The sequence below is a fragment of the Petromyzon marinus genome, chromosome 30 (genome assembly GCF_048934315.1).
Source record: "Petromyzon marinus isolate PM22_M1 ecotype Great Lakes invasive population chromosome 30, UKy_Petmar_22M1.pri1.0, whole genome shotgun sequence".
Lineage (NCBI taxonomy): Eukaryota > Metazoa > Chordata > Hyperoartia > Petromyzontiformes > Petromyzontidae > Petromyzon > Petromyzon marinus.
Genome location: NC_133696.1, coordinates 278,340 through 286,804, shown reverse-complemented (window position 1 = coordinate 286,804; position 8,465 = coordinate 278,340).

The window sequence follows — 8,465 nt, the reverse complement described above, 5'->3', positions numbered from 1 at the left end:
TAAGTGAGGGTTGTAAGTTGACGCCGAGGAGGGGGGAGAAGGCGTATCGCCCCCCCATGTGGAGTGACGTCAGCCGCTAATTATCATTAACGGTGGGTGGTGCTACATGTGGAGTGACGTCACCCGCTCATGATTATTGATGAGGGGGGGTCCATGTGGAGGACGTCACCTGTTCATGATTATTAATGAAGGGGGCTGGCCGACGTGGAGTGACGTCACTTACTCTACATGGACCCCCCCTCATTAATAATAATGAGCAGGTGAAGCTACTTCACATGGAGCACCCTCCCCCCTCATTAAAAATCATGAGCAGGTGACGTCACTCCACATCGAACAGCCCCCCTCATTAATAATTATAAGGTGACGTCCTCCACATGGACACCATCCCCCCATTCATAATAATTAGCGGCTGACGTCACTCCACATGGGGGAGGGGCGAGGCGCCTCCTCCCCCCTCCTCGGCGTCAACTCACAACCCTCACTCCAAAGGCAGAACCCTCATCACGTCACGTGATCTCCGTAACGCTGTTGTTGAGACATCAAAGTAAAAATGACGTCATGATGAACAAGGGATTATAACCTTAAAATTAAATAAGTCTCACCGCGCCCTTACAAAGTGCACACGCATTGATGCAGTGAATATCACGTCGCGGTCTGATTTTCGCTTGCAAGTTTCAGATTTACTGCAATACCACTGTCCGAGGGCGGGCTAAAGGCGAGTTATAATACTGTAATGTGACTAAGAACATGCCATACAATCAGAATTCTGTAAGTTCAAATCCAGGATCAATGAAAGGAGTTCCCCTGTTTTAGAAGTCAACAGAGGTTGTCGCATGGATGGACTCTACCACCGATTTACAGTTTCAACAGACGAGAGTGCCACCCCAAGCAACCAGACGTTTTAATTACTACCTCCAGATTAACAATTATATGATCCTTATGGCGGTACCCTGAGGTAACAAATGATACTAAATGACCGAGGCAATTAAATACTTTATTTCTGGGACACTAATTTTTGTCCAGGGGTGTACTCAGCTCCGCGACTGGGGGGGTAACCAATGGGTCCGACATCGGTGCCACACTCGGCGATGTCGACACGCAGCGAGGACAATGACTGCGCTGAGACCCTGAACGCTCGCGGCACGCACCACCATGGTGGTGGTGGTGCATCGTCGTCATCATCATCATCGTCATCATCATCATCGTCGTCATCATCGTCGTCGTCGTGCACAGCTCGTCCACACGAGTAGATTGCCGCGTCGCCCACCACCATCATCAGACTCGAAGTGACTGCATCACGGACATTGTATGGTACCCCGGGGTACGTACACTTGAAGTAGTGTTATATATTTTTGGTGAACGTCTGCTATTCTATGACTTTTGCAAAGCTCAAGTATAGTTTTTTTTTTACTGGTAGGAACGAAGTTGTAAACTGAGTGTACCATCCTGCAATAGATTAATTTGTCCGTCCGTCCGTCCCCTTTCAAAAGCCCCATACTACCGTATACCGGGAAACAATTCCTCATTTTAAAATGCAATTGTTGTAATTTTTCGGCCCAGCCCTTAACGATTTTATGATACATTGCTCCAAAATGAGCAGATTTCAGTCAATAAGGATTTCACCATTCCATTCCTCTACAGAGGTAAAATTGTCCGAAGAACCCTCAACGATCTTGAGGGCAAAAAGGTGGGAAGACGCTCTCAATTTGCTCAATTTTACGTAACAATGTCATAAAATTGAGCAAAATTCCAGCCCACCCTGCAGGGACCTGTTAAGCTGCCTGCAATGTTGCATTGTTTTGTTCTGCCCTGCACTCGGTATATAAATAAACGCTCATGGCTAATCGACCGGAGAATTGCCGCTGAGCCATAGAGGGTTTGCTGCCGGCTCGCGAGTGGCATTTCGCGTGACCACAAAGGGCAAGGATCGTCACGGAGAGACTCAGCGAGCACGGCCGACGAATCCTTTGTGAGAGCTGGCAGAGAGTGAGTCACACGACCTGATGGGTCCACTGGAAGAAGAAGAACAGCAGGAGTCATTAGACAGAGCAGCACAATAACCCAGACTGTGCTAAATCGTGTCGACAGCAACAGGAAATCCTTAAACCTCAAGACGCTAAAGGTGCAGCCCTGACGTGCATTGCTTACGCAACTGCTGGCAGAAGGGCATCCACTCGAGGGAGCGCTGGACAGCCCCTCCCTCTCAGGGGTAGTTTGGGTTACACTACAAAGCTGACGAGGCGTGTTGGAAGAGGTGGGGTAGCCACACTTTACCCCACCACACGGCACCCACCGATCGATTAGCTGTTGTTGTACCCATTTGTATTGCTGGGTGGAAACAGACAAGGGAGTTCCCTGTCAGGAGATGCAACTAAATTTCAATCGAATCGGTGATCTCTGGATTGCAAATACAGTGTGCTAACCATCACACTACGCCAGTATCCAGGGACACGGATGCAGCCGTGTGTATGGGTGTCTGTGTACGTGTGTATGGGTGTCTGTGTGCGTGTGTATGGTTGCCTGTGTACGTGTGTATGGGTATCTGTGTACGTGTGTATGGGTGTCTGTGTGCGTGTATGGGTGTCTGTGTACGTGTGTATGGGTGTCTTTGTGCGTGTGTATGGGTGCCTGTGTACGTGTGTATGGGTGCCTGTGTGCATGTGTATGGGTGCTTGTGTACGTGTATGGGTGCCTGTTTACGTGTGTATGGGTGCCTGTGTACGTGTGTATGGGTGTCTGTGTGCGTATGTATGGGTGCCTGTGTACGTGTGTATGGGTGTCTGTGTGCGTGTGTATGGGTGCCTCTGTACGTGTGTATGGGTGTCTGTGTGCGTGTGTATGGGTGTCTGTGTACGTGTGTATGGGTGCCTGTCTGCGTGTGTATGGGTGTCTGTGTGCGTGTATATGGGTGACTGTGGTAAATGCGGAGCTTCTCCATAGTCCAACGTATGTTGAGACAGCAACCATTGTCATTTGTGGCCCCGAGCAGGAGGTGAAAAGTCCCCATTCCCATGGCGAGGTCCACAATACTTTCTCCAGAATGATCGCTATTGATGTCCAACCACGTGGTACTCAATTTCGCAACACAGGAAGGATGATAGATGATCCTGTTGAGACCGGACCAGGATTTAAACTTGCATCTTTCCAACTAATTTAAACACGAATTACAGCACCACGTGGTCAGATACTCGTGTATCTTCATATATATAAAAGGCAAAGTTGGGAATGTGTGTTCAAAATGTTTAGCGTACTTCCCGACATGCAACAAACTGGAAATTTGCCATGTAGGTACTTTCCAGACTGTACACCATGCAAAAAATATTAAAAAATACACTTTTTGGGGGGGGCGGGGGAGCTCAATAATGCATTTTTTTGCACGGCAAATGAGCTGTGACGTCAAATCTGTCACGTGACCCGCGCATGTGGAAGCGTAACGCATTGTAGCGTTGTGGTTAGAGTGCCCCGTTACGAACCCGGCTACCCGAGTTCATAGTTTTCATAGTTCATCGTTTCATTTATTTGGTATAGCCCTGTGAGCCATTCGGCTCTTGAATCGGGTGCAACCGCAACAAACAAAAACATGAACAAGAAAACATCTTAAAGTAAACTTTGTGCATGTGCAAACAGAAAATCCAGGGAAAAACATCAAAATATTCCTGAAATAGCACCGTACACCAACGCTGTGTGCAAAAATCCCTGTGGGATGCAAGTCAAACAACAACAACAAGAAAACTTAGATTTAGGCCATCAGTCTAACTCCGTACTACAATAAACAAAAACATGGCCAAACCAAAAAACTTTTAGAAATCACCAAAATAAAGCCATAAATGCAATGTAACAGTTCGATTCCCGCTCACGGCCACCACCGGTGACAATTATTTTAACCACTCCTGGGCCTCCCATAGGTCGACTCAGCCTCAAACGAGTAAGTAGTGTGGTGTGTGAACATCGCCACTGGGGAAACAAAGGCCGTCGAGCGTGGTGCTGGCCACCCACCCCTCTCGAGTACCGTTCCTGCCTTCATAGGTGCTCGATAACAGCACTTGCCCCTACAGTCTATATGGGGGATCTTTGTCTTTGTGTGGGGGGAGCGGTAGTGTAGTGGTTAGCGCTACGCTGCGCTACGAACCCGGCGACCCGAGTTCGATTCCCGCTCACGGCCAATACCGGTGACGATTATTACAACCGGTCCTGGACCTCCCCTAGGTCGACTCAGCCTCAAACGAGTAACTGGTGTGGTGTGTCAACATCGCCACTGGGGGGGACAAAGGCGGCCAGGCGTGGTGAATCCAAGTCCCGGGCGAAGCCGGGTAGTTTAGCTAGTATAACATAAAATACTGTAATGTTGTAACGTGTACATGTAAAATGGTGTCAAATTGGAAATCGTGAAAACGATCAATGGGCCTCCAGCGCATATGTTGTTTGTGCAGTTCATTCTGAGAATTGTTAATATTCATTCGTAGTTTGCTTATTAAAGGCTGAAACCCAAGTGAGGACATTGCAGGACCACGGGGTGCAATAATTAATTGTACTGAGACAAACATGGACTCCATAAGTTATTTATCGAGAAATATTGTGAGTAAAGACATTTATTTGTTTTGACAGATTTATCGGTTAGCTTTTATAAAGTTCGCTGAGCTCTCACAATCCTAAAACCCAATGGCCGTGCAGTGCTGTGGTAAGAGCACTTGACTCCTACTAGGAAGGTGTGCAAGTTCAACTCCTAGTCGGGGGTTAACTCAGCCAAGGATACCTGCAGGATGATCTAATAAGTACCACTTTCATGAAAATCAACAAAGGCACTTCCTCAGAATGAGAAAATGCCACAGCTGGATTAGGGCTGCCAACGAAGATCAGAACTATTTGATGTAAATTTCGATTTAAAGCTTTCGTGACTGCAATGATTCATCTTCTTTGGTTCTTTCGGTAAAGTCACGTAGAATGAGAATAAAATAATAAATTGATAAAATAAAATAACACAATAATATTCTCACGACGTTTCGGCCACAACACAAGCGGCCTTCATCAGGTGAAGGGGCGAGACTCTCTGGTAGGACAGCGCTGGAGTGTCCTACCAGACAGTCTCGCCCCTTCACCTGATGAAGGCCGCTTGTGTTGTGGCCGAAACGTCGTGAGAATATTATTGTGTTATTTTATTTTATCAATTTATTATTTTATTCTCATTCTACGTGACTTTACCGAAAGAACCAAAGAAGATGAACTATTTGATGTGTTCAGGTTGTACCACGTGTTTTTCGGCATGTCTAACGTATCGCTCCAGATTCTGCAAGCTTCTTCAGGGTTCAGCTTTTGAACAGCATTCTTAAAGAAGCCTTCAGCATTTAAAGGGAAACGTTGGCCATCAAACCGAAAAATACGCAGTAAAACCCAGAAACATTGGAGATACAAAGCACAACCACACCACCCTATACGGGATACGAGTGTTTCCCCATTGCTCGCTTGAGTAGGCAAACACTATACATTTGACTTGACTATATTTGAACCAAACATTTTCCTTGGAAAGTTAGCAAAAAACACTCGTATACTTTAATTTTCCCGATCTCACTCAGATCTCAGTGCCATTGAGACGTGTAATTTGGTGGAAGACTTGAATTTGATTTTTAAGTGGTATGGGTTTTGCCACTGTGGTTGCCACTTTTGTAGGAATGTGTTTCATGTTGCTGGTAAGAATGCACAGCTGTTGTCTCATACCTATCCCTGTTCTTACAGCTAGGATACCAGACAGATACCACGGATTCCAATCACACACTCATACTCAAATTAGTTGTGAACATGTACATGTTACCCACAACTGAATTTTTTTGCTGATCAGTTTGCGTTTTGTATTTGCAGCAAAAAATCACGCATAATCATAATTAGCACTTATTAGGCACCCTTCACAATGTGATACTTTTTCACAGCACAATTTTGATTTTAGTCAAAGTGAGCACTGACGTGGTGCTTATCTGGTGTCTGTCTGGTAGGACACTCCAGCGCTGTCCTACCAGAGAGTCTCGCCCCTTCACCTGATGAAGGCCGCTTGTGTTGTGGCCGAAACGTCGTGAGAATATTATTGTGTTATTTTATTTTATCAATTTATTATTTTATTCTCATTCTACGTGACTTTACCGAAAGAACCAAAGAAGATGAACTATTTGATGTGTTCAGGTTGTACCACGTATTTTTCGGCATGTCTAACGTATCGCTCCAGATTCTGCAAGCTTCTTCAGGGTTCAGCTTTTGAACAGCATTCTTAAAGAAGCCTTCAGCATTTAAAGGGAAACGTTGGCCATCAAACCGAAAAATACGCAGTAAAACCCAGAAACATTGGAGATACAAAGCACAACCACACCACCCTATACGGGATACGAGTGTTTCCCCATTGCTCGCTTGAGTAGGCAAACACTATACATTTGACTTGACTATATTTGAACCAAACATTTTCCTTGGAAAGTTAGCAAAAAACACTCGTATACTTTAATTTTCCCGATCTCACTCAGATCTCAGTGCCATTGAGACGTGTAATTTGGTGGAAGACTTGAATTTGATTTTTAAGTGGTATGGGTTTTGCCACTGTGGTTGCCACTTTTGTAGGAATGTGTTTCATGTTGCTGGTAAGAATGCACAGCTGTTGTCTCATACCTATCCCTGTTCTTACAGCTAGGATACCAGACAGATACCACGGATTCCAATCACACACTCATACTCAAATTAGTTGTGAACATGTACATGTTACCCACAACTGAATTTTTTTGCTGATCAGTTTGCGTTTTGTATTTGCAGCAAAAAATCACGCATAATCATAATTAGCACTTATTAGGCACCCTTCACAATGTGATACTTTTTCACAGCACAATTTTGATTTTAGTCAAAGTGAGCACTGACGTGGTGCTTATCTGGTGTCTACAGCCCTTAGCCAGTAATATATATTCCACGTGCCTATGGTGGGGGCGAGTATATCCATAGGAACATCACTGTTGACTTCCTCACAAAGTTGTCCTCATTTTATCAACACTAGAAGAAGATGATGGGTTGTCAACAATCCAAATTAAATTAATACTAAATTAATACTAAATACTAAATTAATACTAAACACATTGCTCTTGGACATTATATGGGTATAGGATGAGGATTATTATCACAGGTGGTCTCGTGGTTGGAGTGCTCATCGGACTCTAGATTTAAAGCTTTCGTGACTGCAAGGATCCATACTTTGGTTCTATTCGGTAAAGTCACGTAAAAACAACAACAAAATAAAAATTCACGACGTTTCGGCCACAACAAAACGTCGTGATTTTTTTAGTTTTGTTGTTGTTTTTTTACGTGACTTTACCAAATAGAACCAAAGAGTATGCTCATCGGACATTTGCAAGGTTGAGTTAATATCCCAGTTGTGTTCAGCTCAGCTCATCATCCCTCCATGGTGGATAAAATGAGTGCAGTGACTCAAGGGCAGCCAAGTGAAGCTGAAAATCATCCAGTGCTCATTTGAGTGGGATTACACTTTGACTTTTTGAGTGTGTCATATAATACTTCTATAAAATAATAAGATAAATAAAGTTTGAGTGTTCGTGCAGTGGCTTGTGTACTGTGCTGTGAGCTTGAAAACCTGAGTTCGATTCCCAGCCATGGCTAATATCAGTAATATTTGAATCGGTCCTTGACTGCTCTGTATTCTGCCGTCAACAACCCACCCAGCACAGTTAAGTATAGTAAAGCATTGCCTATGACCGACACAGCAGTGGAGGCCTTTAGCTAGCAGTGGATTGAGAAAGGGCTGTAAACTTTCACAATCATGGAATGCAATAGAACATTCCATGGTAGAATGTGTTTCCAGCTTGTATAAAATGTATTTTTGTTTTTATATTTTGAAAAAAATCAGGGATATCTGCATTAATAGCTTGAAGTCATAAGATCACCAAACCATCCTTGCTCGGAAACCCTGTTAAAATTTACAGTTAATATATATTTCTATTTCAAACACCAGTGCTTGCTTGCAGATTTAAAAAAAAATATGGAGCAATTAAATTTCACATCTGATTCCGCGGAGGTCTATTTGCTGCCACTTAATTAAAAACTGAAAAAATTACATTCCCACAGGGTAGCAGATGAGTGTCATGCATGTTTGCTTGTATTGCATGTAAATTACACTCTGATCCACATGCACCGCATGATTATTATCTAAACCCAGCATCTTAATTTAAATACCATTCCCAAGGACTGGGTGTGCTATATGCTGGCTGGCCAGATGTTACACTCATGCATCCGTCTCAATATGTATGTTGGCGATTTCAGTAAATATCAATCACTATTTCATATTTATAAGTATGCCTGGGTCAACTATGCACATGCTACCATGTAATGAATCGAAATGTAGTCATCTATATATATTTAAAATATCGTGATTGATATTTACCGCAATCACCAACATACACATTCAGACATATGTATGACATACATAATGT